The following is an 18294-nucleotide window of genomic DNA, read 5'->3' on the forward strand; positions in this document are numbered from 1 at the left end:
AATGTAATGTTTAGTTCGTTCTGGGTCTTGATCAATAATTAACCAACTCAATTCTTGTGTGCGATATTTTGATTAAAGATACATTTTGTACAGCGCATATGGACACTTAACAGTGGAAGCTATGCACTTTATAAATTTTTCAATAATAATAATAATAATAATAATAATATGTAAGATTTAGATAAAGAGCTAGCCATTCTTGCTTTAACAGTTTGAATATAGATTATAGATCATACAGAATGAATATATTGAAATTTTTTTTATCAAGTTATTCTATTGCGCGCTAAGATTTAGCCTTTGAAGGTTTGACAAAATGTGTGCATTAATTGTAACCACCGTACTGGTTGTTTGAAGCTAAGCCTCACTTCTCCATTTTTAAATTAAATCAAAATTTGGCTGAATTTTTTTAATCCACTTAATATTGGAGATATCTGATGGCATTTAGAGTTGATTATGGTCTAATCAAAAATTTAGATAACATTTAAGGCCTAAAGAAAGGCCTGCAATAGGCAGATTTAGTAATTACATAATGTATGTTTAAGTTTCAAAACTGAAATATTTGGAACTAAAGCTTCTGAGAAGAGTAATAAGTACTTTTTGTTTCTAATTTTTTTTTTTTGAAGAAATTGGAGGCAGTATTTCCCCTTGCCAGGTCCTACTGACATGGGGAAATCAAAATCACGCTACAAAATGCGAGTTTGAGAGCCAGCGTCTTACTTGCTGAACCACCCCGGCTCCCCTGTCCTATATAGGTCATTTCGGGACTAACATATGGTTCAGTTTTATTTCAATAATTTGCTTGCGCGTAGGGGACTTTAGCAGTGGGAGGAAACCTATGAGGTTGGACTAGCGACCCTACTCCGTGTCATGTACAACTGGGGAATCGAAACCACGCCAGTTGACTCAATGACAGGCCTTACGATACAAGGCGCACGCGCTAACCATTCAGCCACCACCACCCACCCACCCCGTCCTATAAAACAGATATACACAAACAAAAAATATAACATCTCACCAGTTTCATTTTCTTATAGTTTTTAGCTGACATCTGATCTATAGCTGGTCCAAGATCCAGATCAATGGCAGATCCCTGGTCATCAGAGATATTCTGAAAATGTAAGATAGGTTGCCAGACAACGAAACATACGCCCACATCAGCTAAATTGTCTGGGTGGTTGACACCGGTTGCAGCATATTTATTATTTTGTAGGTAGTTGGGGGCATTTACAAGACAATTTCATACACATCAAATTATAATTTTCATCGTTTGAGGGTTCACAAAGTTGTACAAACTGAAACAAGGGCCTTAACTCTGGAAGTAATTTACAGAAACTGTTGAAATTTGACAGGCTTTTTCATTTTACTCATTTAAAAAATGCATATTAATTTCATACAGATCGGATGATAACTTTTGTCATTCAAACATTCGCAAGGTTCAACAAAGTGAAACAAGGCCCATAACCCCAGAAGAAATTAATGGAAAATATTGAAATTAAATAGGCTTCTTAATCTCACTGACATAAACAACATACATCAAGTTCAAAACATTCAGATGATAAATGTAGTCTGTACAGTGTTCACAAGACAGACGTATGGACGGTGCGACAGCAATTTTATATACGACGACATCTCCATGTGGGCGCCATAGCATTACAAGTCCCACAGCAAAATTTCCTCTAACTTTACGTGCAGAATCAGAAAGACTCACTTTTATTGTTTCAAGCGTAAGTGCAAACACCACAGAACCAATACCACCGTTCTATGGTTAAGGAATTGAGTATGACGTCAACGCAGCAATCTTCGAATTGTGACGTCATATCAAAAATAAAAGATCGTCACTATGCAATTGTCCAAGAAACAAGCAAGCCAATTTTCGTGTCGATCATACATAAATTGGCGGAGCCTAGGCTTTTTCCGAAGAGTGTCACCCTCAAGAACAACAAGTTGAGTAACCATTGGGGACATGCACATAATTAGATGTTGGGCTTATTTTAAGAACATCAAATTTTGAGTTTGCTTGTATACTAAAAAAACACAACCTACCATAACTGTAGAAGATGATTTTGAATCTCCAGCACCTTTCTCCTTTCCATCCTAAAAGTGGACACAAATGAATAACATAATACAATAATAATAATAATAACAATGTGAACATTTGTATGGGCAAATTCTGTATAAATTTGAATAATACTAATTATTTGGTTTACGATTTGAAATTTGATAGCAATTGACACTGTTTCAAGTAAGAGAGAGAGAGAGAGAGAGAGAGAGAGAGATTAACATCCACTCGACACAAACTAGGTCATTTTGAGACTAACATATGTTTCAATTTTATTTCATTAATTTGCTGACGCGGGTCTTTAGCAGTTGGAGGAAACAAGAGAATCCAGAGAAAACACACAAGGTTGGACAGGCGATCTTATTCCTTGTCATGTACAAACGGGGAATTGAAACCACGGCAGTTGACTCAATGACAGACCTTACGATACAGCGCGTGCGTGCTAACCATTTGACCATCCAACACCACCCCCCTCTCCTGTTTCAGGTAGGTAGGAAGGTTATTCCTGTACCTTTGTGATTGTTAGATCAAAGTGGCTGAACAAAACACCACCCTTGATACAATGTCCAATGGTCAAATGTTAAAACACTCTCCATGAATATCAGGAATAAAAAGACACAATTACGGAACTAAATAAAGTCATCAAGATATGGAGATACAAACCAACACTGAACAATGTTTTTAAACTTCATCTCTAGGTAAGTCGAAGCAGATATGAAACGAAGGCCACATTTCTGCGGAAAATGAAACAATTTCACTGAAACAATTTACTATAACTTATTTTTCTTTTCATCAGGCATGGTTTCCCCTGGTCAGTGGTACAGGACGGAGTGCCTGACAAGGACAGCTGTCTAGTTGTTTGGATGGGAAGAAAAACCGAAGTCCTTTGTATACATTGGCATGCATGTAAAAGATCCCTTGGCAGTTGGAATTCGATACAAAAGTAGACTATAGTGCAGCTGCCCAGACAAAAGTTCCCTCATACCACACTATATAGTGTATGCCCGTCTTCATTAGCCCAGTCAGAGCAGAAAAGTAGGACATAAGGCCCCATTTCATGTCATTTTTTTCTCTTTTTCAAACATTCACCAAATATTAACATAATAAAAAGATACAACATTTGAAAACATATCGTGGCTTATATAAATTCATCTCCCAAGTACCTTTTTGTCGTCTCCTTCTGCAGATTTTTTCTTTTTCTTCCCTGATTCTTCTCCAGGTTTTGATTTAAAGACCCAAAGTTCTGATTTTTCTACCATCAGTCGTAGTCCGTCAAGATCGGTTTTAATCTGCCGATAATTTTCTACGTCACTTGCTGTTACTAAAAGTTGAACCTGCAACAAGAAGAAAAGTCATTTTCTTTAACTATGGAGTTAGGAGAGAGAGAGAGAGAGAGAGAGAGAGAGAGAGAGAGAGAGAGAGAGAAATGGGGTTTAACGTTCACTCACACAAACTAGGTCATTTCAGGACTAACATATGGTTTAATTTTATTTCAATAATTTGCTTGCGCGTAGGGGACAGGCTTTACGATACAACTTGCGCGCGCTAACCATTCGGCCACCACCGTCCAGGAGTTGGGAAAACAAGTACTATGGACCAGGAACTCAGTATGACATTATCAAATACATCTTGGAATTATAAAGTTGTGTAAAAAATTGAAATCTGTTAATCGATACATATACGCTATTATCCAAGGAACAACATGCCAAGTTTCATGTTGATCATGCATGAACTAGCAAAATCGTCTGCTTTTTTGAAGAGCATTGCCCCCTCCCCCAACCCGAAGAACAAGATGAGTAGGCTTGGGGACTGATAAACTTTTAATCTCGTGGTCAGATACATGTTTTCCAGTCACAGATTAACGTCGGTTTTCCCAGATTGGGATCCCTAGAAATCAATTGTTTTTCGGACAAGTAGTTTCATTAGGTATAACAATTGTTGTTAAACAAAATCGGAGAGATTTCGATTTGACAGTTTTTACGTATTTTTGAAACAGGTTTCAAAGTGTGTTGGTTCTGTTATTCAGGAACGTTTTCGACGTTCCAAAGTAAAAGTTTGGTGCTAAGACCACCTAAAGATACATTTTAAATGTTCCTATTATTAATTAGAACAGGTTTCGCTTTAAAGTTTATATTTTACGCTGACATTTATTGCTTTAAATCTTCCTAGTGCAAAAACAACAAATTTCACCTTTTGACCTCCGGGGTCATTAAGACTAAAGGTGAATTTAGCAAGTTTACATTTTTATTGAAAGAGTGTTGACTTTCGATCATTTTCAGCATATTTCCATGATACAAGAATGGCTGCGCACTCACTTTCGGTGCAAATGACCTCATTTGACCTTTGAACCCAAATATCTCGAAAACACCCCAACAACGGACTGATTACCACTCAACATCGTATTCTACGCAAATTTTACTATAGAAAAGTTGGGTCTGGTTTTGTGCCCATTTGATTGACAACCCCGCGCACTGAGCCTCCGGTCTATATATGATGAGAGGGAGAGAGAGAAATGGGGTTTAACGTCCACTCGACCCAAACTAGGTCACGTACAACCGGGGATTCGAAACCACGCCAGTCGACTCAATGATAGACTTTATGATACAGAACGCCCACGCTAACCATTCAGCCATCCAACCCCCCCATATATATGATGAGAAATTGTTTCAATGGATGTAAATTAATATAGATATATTTACCTGTTTAAAAGCCTGAAGGACTTCTTGTCTTTGACTAAAATGACGAAATAACAACTGGAGTGCTCCGGACACAAGGGAAGGGTAGTCATGCATAACCAGGTTTAAAAGGACCCGTAGGAACATTTTCCCACCTTGGCCATCCAAGTCTAGCTCAGCAGTCTCCGTACTAAAAGTATAAAACAGCAAAATATACAAGTGTTACAGCTAGACTAGGTTTCAATAATCTTTCAATAAACCAACGAACCTAGAGATAACCATCAACCATGGGGAGAGAAACCCTTGACAATGGGTAGTGAAACCCTTAAAGGGCCAATCTCGATAATATTTTTGAGAATAAAACTGTTTAATTTTGTGTTAAACACCCTTAAAATCCCCTACTTTAGGGCCGAGCAAATAACTCAATATACGTGATACGTTTTCAAACAACTTAATCATGTAAGTTTTCACCTGGAAATGGAGACCGGTGAATATATCCAAACACCGTATCAAGTACAGCACGTGGGTCATACACTGTATAGATCTCTAAAAGAATGGCAATCTTAAAAGGGTTACGTGTCCAGATAAGCAGTTTTGACGTTCACGTCCAAACGACACAATATTTTGAGCTGAAATTTTGAGATTCCTCTATATTTTGACACTTAACATTCATCCGTACTCAGATTTTTATTTTTGAGACTCTGTTCAAATCGGGATAGTCCCTTTAACAATGAGTAGAGACAACCCTACCAACTCATTATTAGTACAAGTGTTCCCTTTGTTAAACTCTACCGTAACATGTGACATATGGTACAAATTTTTGGAGGGCTGCAGCTCAGCCAGACCCTTCACCTCCCCCTCCCCCAAACAACCCCCCTCCCCAACCCCAGCCTCTTACAGATCAGTTTAAAATCTCTATAACATAGACAACAGCCATAACTCATTCAGATATCAATTACCTTCCACCAAAGATATCTTCTGCTTGAGTTGCAATACTTTCTAGATCCAAACCTATTTGATACAAAACAAAATCAAATTTAGAACTGTTAAATGTAAAAATAAATCTGCTATCAACAAAATCAAATTTGCTGACTGATAATAAACACCATATTTTAATTATAATGAAGTACATAAATAAAATTAATTTTTTATTATAATTTTTTTTTAATTTTACTCTCTGGCCTATTAATTATTTTCTATATTAAAGATCCATTATGTAAGAGCTAAATCTGCAGATTGGCTTTCAGGTCAGTTGTATAAGCCGGTCATGTCCGCTTGATAAAAAAAATCAACATGTATAGAAATAAACATGTATAGAAAAATGTAATAACATGATTATAAAATTAGAATAAAAAAATTCAACAAGTCCTTGGCTTGGTAAAATACAAAATAAATATGATCAAAACACAACAGTAGTTAAAAAGAAATGCAGAATAGAACAATATTTTGGTTCATTACTAAATTTTGTTGAATTTATCAACTGGACTCTGTGACCACAGCTTTGGATAAAGTGTGCTCGATAAATATTTTATAAATTGATAATTTAAGATGCACTATGTAAGATTCAAACAAGATTTGACAGTTCTTGCTACAGATAATGAATATTAAAAATTGTATTACTCTATTCCGAGCAAAGTTATGGGTGTTTTAACAAGATAGTCTTGATTGTCAAGCAACATTGTAACGATAAGAAACAAAATCTGAATTATCCATTTTAACGTTAAATCATTAAATGGTGTGGATGTTCTAGTCCATTCAATATCTAAGGCATTGAATGGTCTAGTGAGTTGATTATGGGCTTGGTTTAAACAGTATTTAGGAAAACATTAATTTTTACAATTTAAAATTTAATAGAATATAAGTGAATAGGATGCAGTAACAAGCAAAACTGCTAATATAAAACTGTTTCCATGGGCTTAAGTCATGTGAATAAAGGTATAAATAATTCTTTTAACATTTGAAACTAGAAAAGAGACCTGCAAAAGGCAGATTTCGCTCTTAGATAATGCATTTTTAATTTTTTTAAAAAAAGTTCCTCTCCTATTTACTAGAAAGGCATATATAATTAATAAGATTATATACAATCCATAAACCAAGAAAAAAGACAAATTTGTTAGTAACAAGCGATATATTTATATTAGAATGTTATTTGTCCAGATTAAAAACTGACTGATTAATTATATATACTGTTTTCAAGTGTCAGACAAAAAAAAAAGAAAGAGGGTAAGGTTAGCGTTAGGGTAATCTTAATAAAGTTTACCTTGTGGGTAGGGTTAGGGTAATCTTAATAAAGGTAATCTTTATTCATAAATAATGTATCTTTATTCATATGTATCTTTATTCATAAATACTGTATCTTTATTCATAAACACTGTATCTTTATTCATAAATACTTTATCTTTATTCATATCTTTATTCATAAATACTGTATCTACGAGGTAATCTTTATTCATAAATACAGTATTTACAAGGTAATCTTTATTCATAAATACAGTATTTACAAGGTAATCTATGATTCATAAATACTGTATTTACAAGCTAATCTTTATCCATAAACACTGTGATTATGAATAACACTGTCTTAAAAAAAAAAAAAAAAAAAAAAAATATTAAACACATAACGTGGGAAGAAACACATACACAGGTACAAAAATAACAATATTAATGTGTATTAGGGTTCGGGAAAGTGAACCGGGTTAGGTTACGAAAATAATTGATACAGTTAAACTCTACTATCAAATAAAAATATTGTTTTTAAACGAAAATGACTGTTACAGTGTTTAAACATAATTACTAAACTATACATTGTTCAATCATATGCACGTTACGTATCTATAAAATTATTATTCAAAATCTACAAAAGACATTTAACCAGGGTTCGTACAATTTGGTCGACAGAAATCAGACAGATGACATAAATAATGATCAATTGAAATGACACATATATGTTCAGTGAATTGAAACTACACAACCAATGCAAATAACACTGTCAACCAGGTATCATTTAATCTTGCGTATCTAGATGATTTTTGGTGATTTTAAATGATTTTTACAAATTTTTAAACAAAGATTGGATATTAAACAAATGTGAAAGAAATTAGTGCTAGATACACAAGATTAAATGATACCTGGGTTGCAGTGTTAGAGATGTTCGATTCTGAACCGAATGAATGAATTGAAATGGAGTTCAACCGTTTTCTTTTGGTTCAGAGCGATTCGATCAGACCCTAATACAGATTCTTTTTAAGACGTTCCGCCTTTGGTTGACAAACGTGAAGAGTATTTACAATCAAGTCTGGAATTAAAGCGAGAGAGAGAGAGAGAAATGGGGTTTAACGTCCGCTCGACACAAACTAGGTCATTTCGGGACTAACGCCCTGTTCAATTTTATTTCAATAATTCACTTCTTTAGCAGTGGGAGGAAACTGGAGGACCCAGAGAAAACTCCTGCGGTAGGACAGACGGCCCTACTCCTTGTCATGTACAACCAGGGCATCGAAACCACAGCAGTTGACTCAATGACAGATTTATGATACAGCACATACATGCTAACAAGCACAAATCAAAACAAACATTATTTACAATGCACATTTAGTAACTTCAAGTGTGTTTATTTATGAGGCTAAATGGCAGCATGATGAAGGCATGGGGAGATAAACAAATACAACATAACCTTCACACCTGATGGCTAAAATGTTAGACCACTTGGTCAGGGCTTGCCACAATCAAACTGATGGAGAGTCGATAGAGAGAGAGAGAGAGAGAAATGGGGTTTAACGTCCACTCGACACAAACTAGGTCATTTCAGTACTAACATATGGTTTAATTTTATTTCAACAATTCGCTTGCACGTAGGGGTCTTTAGCGGTGGGAGGAAACCGGAGGACCCGGAGAAAACCCACAAGGTTGGACAGGCAACCCTACTCCTTGTCACGTACAACCGGGGAATCGAAATCCCGCCAGTTGACTCAATGACAGACCGTGTGATACAGCGCGCACGTGCTAACCATTTGGCCATCCAACCACCCTGGGCCCTTATTCATGAAAACTAAAACAAAGATACAATCGAAATTTTAAGAAATACTGCAATTCGATTGGCTGACCAATATGCAAATTGGATAAATGCAAATTGATTTTACTGGTCAGCCAATCAAATTGCAGTATTTCTTAAAATTTCGATTGTATCTTAGTTTAAGTTTTCGTAAATAAGGGCCCAGGACAGTAGATGACAACCCGCTTAAATACTGAATTACGCGAGTGAGGCGAGTACCATTACATTTAATTACTTGAATTATCTGCATAGGTAGCCATTTCTCCTGACAATTTTTGAGCCTGTTGAAGGGATTTAGGCACAGCCTATGACAGTAGATTTGCCATAAGAAATAGAACCAATTACCAAAAGCTGATAGCTAAAGTTGACAAAATGAAGAGAGTTACTATAGAACTGTCAACAAAATTTTGCATATCTGTTCAAGTCTTGATTATGGTACCCAAGCTCAAAAATGGTCTGGCAGTACACCTCTAAATGTTTAGTTTTAGTAACAGCTTAAAGGAGATCATATAACAACCATCACTGTCTGAGCAAAGTTTAGACAGTGGAACTTTGATGGCATCTTTATTTTCCATTATTCTTATACTATTTTTTTCGCAAGTTTTACTTAATGCACGCAAGTACTTAATAGGCATATGTATTTACTCACGTCTCGTGGCAAGCCCTGCTTGGTCACAGAATGACTGGATGTTGCTGTCAGTGTTGCCATGGACGATTGTTACTAAGGTCAAGGTCTTGATTGGCGTCATCTTCAGGACAAAACTATGTACTAGGAACTGAATATGATGTCATCTCCGGCATCTTGGAATTATGACATCACATTAAAAATCAAGGTCAGTCGATCAATGAAATGAAATGAGGTTTAACGTCCTACTGTTCTGCTCCTTCTGGGCTAATGAAGACGGGCATACGTCATACAGCGTGCTATGAGGGAAATTTTGCCCAGACAGCAGCACTACGGCCTACTCTTATATCGAATACCAACTGTCAAGGGATCTTTTACGGGCACGCCAATGTTCACACGGGACCTCGGTTTTTCGTCCCATCTGAATAACTAGACAGCTGTGCTTGTCAGGCCCCCCATCCTGCATCACTGACAAGGGGGAACCACACTGGGAAATCTGCAGGATAGCGAGCCAGCACCTTACCCGCTTCGCCACCGTGACCCCTGCCAATCACTGAGCAACTGCCCAAGGAACCAGCATGCCAAGTTTCATGTCAATCGCACAAAAATTTGCAGAGCCTTTAGGAACAACAAGAACAAGATGAATAGTGCTCGAGGACCTTGCCCAGAGGACACAAACCATTCTCAGACTTAAGTTAAGAATTTTCTCAACTTTCAATCACTGTTTATGATAAATATATTTGATCCAGAAACACAAAACTTTGCATATAGTTTCTTATTGATGTATTTGATATATTAAAACAACAAAAGTTTTATAAAGGCCTATATTTTAGTTAAAATAAGGCGAACAATTTTGAGTAAATTCTTAAGTGCTTTTTTGAACTCTGAGTCAGTTCCTGCTCCAAGATATTTCTGCATGTGATTTACTTTAACAGAGACACTAACACTGATGTGAAATAAACTTAAAAAATGTCTGAGATTTCTGTGACCTGTATGAACCCTGTTTTATAAACCAAATTAAACATCAACATACTGATGTCCACGTTGGCATCGATTTCAATTTCACCGGAAAGTTGAGGAATAATTTCTTGTTTAAAGTTCGATAGAATCCAGGTGACGCGATAATCCAGCCGTATCTGAGTTAAGTACTGCAATAGATAGAGGGAGGTAACTCTTTATATAACTGGGGATATAAATATATATCATATGGTACGGATTAATGAATGCAATAAAGGGAGGTAACTCCTCAACCGAGGATATATATATATGTGTGTGTGTGTGTGAATATAGTATGGAAACTATGGATTAATAAGTGAGTATTGAAATCAATAAAGGGAGGTAACTCCTCAACTGAGGATATGCATGAATATGGTATGGATTAGTAAGTGAGTACTGCAATAGACAAAGGAAGGCAACTTCTCAACTGAGGATATGCATCAATAGGGTATGGATTAATAAGTGAGTACTGCAATAGACAAAGGGAGGTAACTTAACTGAGGATATGCATCAATAGGGTATGGATTAATAAGCAAGTACTGCAATAGACAAAGGGAGGTAACGTAACTGAGGATATGCATCAATAGGGTATGGATTAATAAGTGAGTACTGCAATTGACAAAGGGAGGTAACTTAACTGAGGATATATATATATCAATAGGGTATGGATTAATAAGAGAGTACTGCAATTGACAAAGGGAGGTAACTCCTCAACTGAGAATATTTATATTAATATGGATTAATGAGTGCACTACATAAATATGTATGTATAATATGATACAGATTAATCATGTGCACAAACACAGTAGAAATAGGGTGAGAGAGAGAGAGGGTAGAATCTATAGATACAGGAAGGTTGCTAGGGGATACCCATAGTAACATACTGTTGATGCATGCAAAATCTAGACCTACATTAATCAAATATATTTCCTAAATTAAATAAGTTTTTTATTAATTTTTTTGCATTGTATGTATGTAAATGTTTTTAAAGGGAAACAAAGATTTTTTTTTGATTTTTTTCTCTCCCATTTGAGAGAAAGCTAACACTGCTGTGGAAATAAACAGATTGACCTATATGAATAAAATATAAATTATTTAATTGGTTTTATCAAGTTTTAACACTGTATATATATTTATACCTTCCCATGTTTAATGTTTCTAAAGGCAAAGTCATTTTTTTTTCCATGAGTACCTAATCTCTCTCTTTTGACTTAATGTTAAAATTATTGTACGTTGCTTTCAACTGACGATCAAAAGAGCAAACAGCTAGTCGTTTAGCTGTTTAAATTTTTTATGTAGATGTTTGAAGCTTAGTAGAAAAGAATTTATAGAAAAAGCCAGAAGATAAACTTAGAGCCATGCTGTTTAAACAATTGAGAGGTTTCGCAACTTAACAGTTACATTTAGATCTAGATAAGTGTAATAGCCTGTTCAGACGCTTAAGTTGAACTGGTTTATAAACCCCTGGGATCTTTAAAACCAGTTGAACTTTGTCGTCTGAACGCAAATGTGGGGCAAAAAAAAAACAGTTTAAAAACCCCAGCTCGCGACCTGTGAAAATGTCGGGGTCAGGCAGTGCCAGTGTACCCCCAAAAAATGTGAAGCTACCCATGCGTAGTTATCTCTAACCTCCGACCGAAGAGGTCAGAATAGTTAAACTGGTTTGGCTTATAGTATGTGTGAACACAACAGGATCCTGTCTTAAAAACCCCAGTGATTTTGAACTGGTTTTAAAATAAGCGTCTGAACGGTATATTAGTGTAACTGTATATTATGACGTTTTGCTAAATTATACTTTGTTGGTGATGACACAAACTTGGTTCACGATCTCAATAGGCTATCGTTAAGGATGAGATTAGTAAAACAAGTACATGTTTTGTCCCAGCCTCTTCTTATTTTGTCTACATGAATGTCTTCTCTGTGGATTTAGGTTGTGAAAACCACGATTCAAAGAAAAATTATGGACGGGATTATAGAAATTAAACAAGGTTTAGCTCAGTGTTGTGAACTTACAGTTATGGAGGCTGCTATCCGTCGGGTACACTTTTATAGTATGCACTTTATGTCATACATCACAAAAACTGATGACGTGTAACCATCTAAATGTAAAGTTGCGAAACCTCTCTTATAACAGTAAATAAAACCGAACTTAGTCATTATACATGCAGTCCTACATTTCAAATTTCTGCACATTCAGCGCAAATAAAATTAGATACTTGGTTGGCCCGTTACTGAGTCGAACATAACTTTCATTACAAACAAAATTATTTCTGGAAACAGAGCTAATTGGCTGGCCCGTTACTGAACATAAATTTCTTCACAAATAAAAAATTAGTTTTGGGAACAGAGCTACCTATAAGGGCCCTTTACTTTAAAATCACAGAAATTGACCATAAAACAATTAAAATCTAACTATGGATATCTTAATATTAAGAAGTCCAGATCAGCATATAGGAATGCATCAATCTGATTACAATTCAGATCTATATTTCGTTTTTTTTTTTTTTTTATACTTTCGATGGCCTACACTACTTAAAGTTCTGACCGTTTGTAGTAAAAGGTCGCGTCAGAGGTTGTACAAACGGATTTTGACCCTATGACGTCAGGCATTGAATAATCAATCAGCGTTGACGTTTGTAGAGGTTCACCTACATGTACAGTTCCGTGCATGGGACGCCAAGAAGTCGCTGTAACAGAACGCAGGTTATATAATACCTCTTCCAGAATCCTAATGTAGTACAGACAAGTAAAACGAAATTTTGAAGTATAAAAATAAAACGAAATAGGATCTGTGTTTTAACCAGATTGGGAATGCACATAAAGTATTTAATTAGTCAGTGCGATCTATGAAAACCCAAAAATTTAAGTATGAAAACACCAAAACTGTATTGTATGAAAACCCAAAAATTTTAGTATGACGAGTACAACAAAAATTTGAAATGTATTTCAATAAAAAGAGAAAAGAACGGAAGAGAAAACAGACAGGAAAGAGTGTCGATTTAATGAACTAAAAATTGTTTGTACCATCCGCAACTTTAGGTGTTGTGTTGATGTCGTGTTCTTGTTTGAAGATAGACAAGAGACAGGTTATGCGGTAATCTAGTCTAACATTTAAAATAAACTGAAATAAAAACACAACATTAACAATCATTACATCTACTCAAATAGATCAACTGACTCATATATATACACAGGCCTGGATATAAGGCACCTGTCACAGACATTATGATCACACCCCCCATCCTTGCTACATGTGATATTAACAACCCTGGATATAAGGCACCTGTCACAGACATTATGATCACGCCCCCCATCCCTGCTACATGTGATATTAACAAACTTTGATATAAGGCACCCGTCTCAGAGATTATGATCACGCCCCCCCCCCCCATCCCTGCTACATGTGATATTAACATCACTGGATATAAGGCACCTGTCACAGAGATTATGATCACGCCCCCCCCATCCCTGCTACATGTGATATTAACATCCCTGGATATAAGGCACCTGTCACAGAGATTATGATCACGCCCCCCATCCCTGCTACATGTGATATTAACAAACCTTGATATAAGGCACCTGTCACAGAGATTATGATCACGCCCCCCCATCCCTGCTACATGTGATATTAACATCCCTGGATATAAGGCACTAGTCACACAGAGATTGTCAGGCACAGAATCAGACACATGACACTTAATTATATGGAATACAGAGAGAGAGAGAGAGCGAGAGAGAGAGAGAGGTTAAGTCCGCTCAATTTTAGCAGTGGGAGGAAACCGGAGGACACCCACGAGGATGGGCAGGCGACCCTACTCCTTGTCATGTAAAAGAGGGGAATCGAAACCATGCCATTTGACGCAAATGACAGACCTTACGTTACGACGAGGGTTCTCTCGACTTTATCACGCAAAGACGAGAGAATCGTCCTTAAAACATCGTCAGAAATATATCCTTCAAGTAATTTGTATTCAATATAATTGTGTCACATGTTATTCTCATCCAGTAACTAAATGCCATTTAAACAACAAATTCAGACTTTGTTAGGCACAATCCCTCTGGCACCTGTCAAATTTGTCTTTTTCTAATACCTGTCTCCAGCAGTCCATTAGTGTTTGATATTTTATTTGTCAGGTACAAATAAATTATTATATCCAGGCCTGCATATGCGATGTTCCTACATCAAAACTAAAGTTTTATGGTACATAATCAAAATAAAATGCTAAATCTCACGGCTTGGATTCAATCGGATTGTCCATCAATTTGGTTCAAAGAGAGCAGCATAGATCAATGGAATTTTCAATTCGTCATTTGAACCGAATCAAAACCATTATTGGGCTGATATTCTTGTTATATAGATCCAGCCACGGTGGCTAAGTGGGTAAGACGCTGGCTCGCTAGCCTGGAGGTCGGGTGTTCGATCCCTGCATTGGCTGAGAAAGTTCATCCCGATTTTCCAGCGTGGTTCCCCCTTGTCTGTGATGCAGGACGGAGGGCCTGACAAGGACAGCTGTCAAGTCCTTCGGATGAGACGAATAAACCGAGGTCCCGTGTAAACATTGGAATGCACGTAAAAGATCCCTTGGCAGTTGGAATTCGATATAAGAGTAGGCGATGGTGCCGCTGCCCGGGCAAAATTTCCCTCATAGCACACTGTATGGCGTATGCCCATCTTCATTAGCCCAGTATAGGAGCAGAACAGTAGGACGTTAAACCCCATTCAATTCATTTCATTTCCAACTTTCACAATAATGTAGTTTGTAAGGGATTCCAATAGCGCTAAACTCAGAGACTTTAACTTTTAGTATTTCAATAATGTACAACTTTATCTGATGTAGGAACACCTTTATATGGCCCATGGTGGAGAGAAGAGTAGAAGGAAAAGGTAAAGTGTGCAAAGATATCAAAAAAAGATTCAATTCCTGAATTTACAACCATGGTTGCTAGGGGACAAAGGAGGCTTACTACCGAACATATTCAATTCCTGATTTTTTTACCATGATTAACTCCCATATAAATACTTTTGTGGGAATTCATCTTTAAGTTAAGATCTTTGCACTCTCAGAAATAGAAAGAATGTGTTATGACAGTACGTACATGTAATTAGAATCGAGCTACAAAAATGTACAAACACTATAGGAAGAAGTTATATTAGAAATTAGAAAATAGTGAGAAATATATTAGAGACATATTAAACTATGTTTATTTTTACTCGTCTAGATATGATTAAAATACAGATATCGACAGATTTCTTGTCAAATTGTCTAATATTAAAAACAACATATAGTAAACTTTGCATAAGTCGGATCTAAGTGGACTGACCAATTTTATTTAAATTAAGCGAAGATCAGAGTTAGCCAAAGACCGAAATTCAATCTTAGCTCGATTAGAAATAAACTGCAAGAGCCAGATAATAATTGATTCAAAGGCACATTTCAAGCTTTCGTTTGTATGTTCATATGTGCGAGTAGATAACGTCCGTTTTTGTACGAGTAGATAATTTCCGTTTTTTTGCCATCTTTGAAAAATGTCCTAAATTTTCCCGGAAAGTGTCTCGTACAGTAGACAGCGAGTTTCGAATTTTCTGTAAAAATTCTATTATAACGTCGCGTCAAATTGGCTGATTTGAGTCAAAATGAGAGAGAGAGAGCGAGAGAGAGAGAGAGAGAGAGAGAAGGGATTTAAATTCCACTCGACACAAACTAGGTCATTTCGGGACTAAAATATGGTTTTTAATTTTATTTCAATAATTCGCTTGCGCGTAGGGGTCTTTAGCAGTGGGAGGAAACCGGAAGACCCGGAGAAAACCCACGAGGTTGGACAGGCGACCCTACTCCTTGCCACGTACAACCGGGGATTCGAAACCACGCCAGTTGACTCAATGACAGACCTTATGATACAGCGCGCGTACGCTAACCATTCAGCCATCCAACACCCCCCCCCCCCCCGGAGTCAAAATGAAAGAGGAAAGTATTTTGGGACTCTGTGCATGGAATACCTAACTGCGTTTTAGACCATCGGTACGAAACTAAAAGTCAAATTCTGAACACACTGCCGATCCGACTTAGGCGAAGAAAAAAAGCCGGAATTAGATCAAATGGACCTAACATTTTGATCAGAGTTGAGCGAAGATCCGACTTAGGAAATCAGGCTTACGCGCATAAATTTAATAAGAAAAACGTGCAGGATCAAAGGGTCCAAACCCAAAGGATTTTATCTGAGTTGAGCGAAGATCCGATTTAAACATTTGAAAATAAAAGTTATTTGAGAAGAGCAACTCAGTACTTTTTGTTTGTAAATTAGTTTTTTTACCTGAAGAAATTGGAGGTAGAATTTTTACTAGGTGTTACTGATCAACAGAAATTCAAATGGAAAAGAATCAAGAAAGCTGACAAGGTCAAAATATCTGTATTTTAGTCAAGATTAAAATAAAATTGATTTTTTGTCTACACATCCAAAAGAGGGGACGGACTATGTTATAAATAATCAAATCTCAGTCGACCAGTTGTCTATAAATTGAATAGACCTACATTCATGTAAATCCGATGTGTATATAAATAATTAAAGAGAAATGGAATTTAACATTCAGTCAACATTGATTAGGTCATTCCAGGACTAAAACACAATAAAAAATATGAAGGGTCTTTATAAGTGGGAGGAAACATAGATTCCAGGTTAAAATCCCCTGACTTTGCAGGGTTTTTATAAGGCTGAGAAAACCTGAATACCATTGGAAATCCCCAAAATGTTGGGCAGGAGACTCTACTACTTGAAACAGACAAGCGTGGGATCAAGCTTAGGACATGGAGGTCTTATTATCGACAATGGCAGTAATTGAACATCGAACATAGGATTTGAAGCTACATAACAGGTCTTACGATTGACAATGGAACCGATCGAACCTATGACTTAACTAAATGGGCTTGTGATCGACAATGGCACCGATCGAACATTGAACCTAACTAAATGGGAATGTGATCGACAATGGCACCGATCGAACCTATGACCTAACTAAATGGGAATGTGATCGACAATGGACCCAATCAACCCTATGACCTAACTTAATGGGCATGTGATCAACAATGGAACCAATCGAAACTATGACTTAACTAAATGGGCATGTGATTGACAATGCCACCGATCGAACATTGAACCTAGGACTGAGAACTAGATGACAGGCTAATGATCCCTCTGCCACCCAATGCCCTGTATAAATAATCGTACAAAATCCTCACAGACGGCTTATCTTGTATCAGAAATACAAAGTTTTAAAAGACAGATAGGTGATTAGGGAAATGTATGTAGGACAGATTTAGACTTCAGAAATGGATAATGATATATATTTAGGACAGATTTGAATAACTGAAAATAAATAAATTATATGGTGAATGATATATAAATAACCTATATATATGTAGGACAGATTTAGAATTATATATATTTAGGACAGATTTTAAGAACTGAAAATAAACAAATTATATGGTGAATGATATATAATTAATTAACCTATCCCCAGCTTCTTGTTGTTGCTGTTTATTACAAATTTAACGTCCATTACATATGATATCGTGGACAGTATTCCCAGCTTCAGTTAATATGATTTATAAACTGACATCATTTTCTCAGCCCATTTAAAATTTTAATAAAATTTTTTTGTTTTCTAATCGGAATTTATCTGGGGTTTTTTTAAAAATGAGTTAGATGGCAGTAATGTTAAAACATTTTGCCAGATGAACATGTAAACTTGCTGTTGTAAATGCAATTTTCAATGAAGTTATCACAAACCTTGTGAAATGTACGCTGTCGGAGAAAGATGCATTATTAGGTCTTTGTTCTGGGGATAGGTTCATTGTGATGAACTAAACAATTTAAATGTTGAAATTACCCC

Source organism: Patella vulgata, chromosome 7 (assembly GCF_932274485.2).
Source record: "Patella vulgata chromosome 7, xgPatVulg1.2, whole genome shotgun sequence".
NCBI lineage: Eukaryota > Metazoa > Mollusca > Gastropoda > Patellidae > Patella > Patella vulgata.